Below are 988 nucleotides of genomic sequence, written 5' to 3'. Positions count from 1 at the left end.
TGGGACACAGGGAATATAAATGACGACCCGGAACTCAAAGAGAAATTACAGACCGAGAAAACGGGACCCAAATGACGACGGGGACACACGGAATATAAATGACGACCGGGAGAGAGGGACAATACTATGGGGACGCCGGAAGGGCATATGGGGGATATATAAATGGCGACAGGGAAACAGGGAATATTTGATTCACAATTAGCATCAACAAAGCCCAAGGGCAATCATTACAAAAATGCTGTATAGATCTGAATACGGATAGTCTTCCCGTGGACATTTAAATGTTACATGTTCAAGAGTCGGTAAAACCTAACAATCTATTTGTATGAACAGACAATTGGACAGCGAAGAATGTTGAAAATTCGTATATTATATATATATATATATATATATATATATATATTATATATATCATGAAAAGAGAAATCACCAATGCTACAGCACAAACACAAACACACACAAAAAAAAAAAAAAAAAAAAAAAAAAAAAAAAAAAAAAAAAAAAAAAAAAAAAAAAAAAAGACAGAAGGAGAGACAGAAGGAGAAAAGGAAGACTGTTTTCCAAAATTAGTGATTAATATAGCCCAGCACTTGAATGAGGCCTTAACCCTACTCATCCATACAATCACATAGGTCAAACAGCATAGCCACACACAATCAACCATAAAGAATAATCCATGGACAGGCAGTCATGTCGTCAATAAGTATAAGTCGTCATTTACCGAACAATAGAAAAAATAATATAGACAAATAATTCAGAGGCAACACCCCAACATAAGGGCTCATCAGGAGAATACACTGGCCTATATAGGGTTTCGCCACTCTAAATTCTCTACCCAGCACAGTGTGTGGCTACCACAGAATATCCATGGCATCCCCGCGTCAGGTATCACCCCCAAAATACATGCCTATGAAAAAAAACAGCAAATGTAAAACAACCAAGTAAAACCAAAACAAGCTTATCCTGTTTATATATCCCTCCCTTTAGC

This window comes from Artemia franciscana, unplaced genomic scaffold (genome assembly GCF_032884065.1).
Source record: "Artemia franciscana unplaced genomic scaffold, ASM3288406v1 Scaffold_1755, whole genome shotgun sequence".
NCBI lineage: Eukaryota > Metazoa > Arthropoda > Branchiopoda > Anostraca > Artemiidae > Artemia > Artemia franciscana.
Note: the sequence above shows the minus strand (reverse complement) of the source record.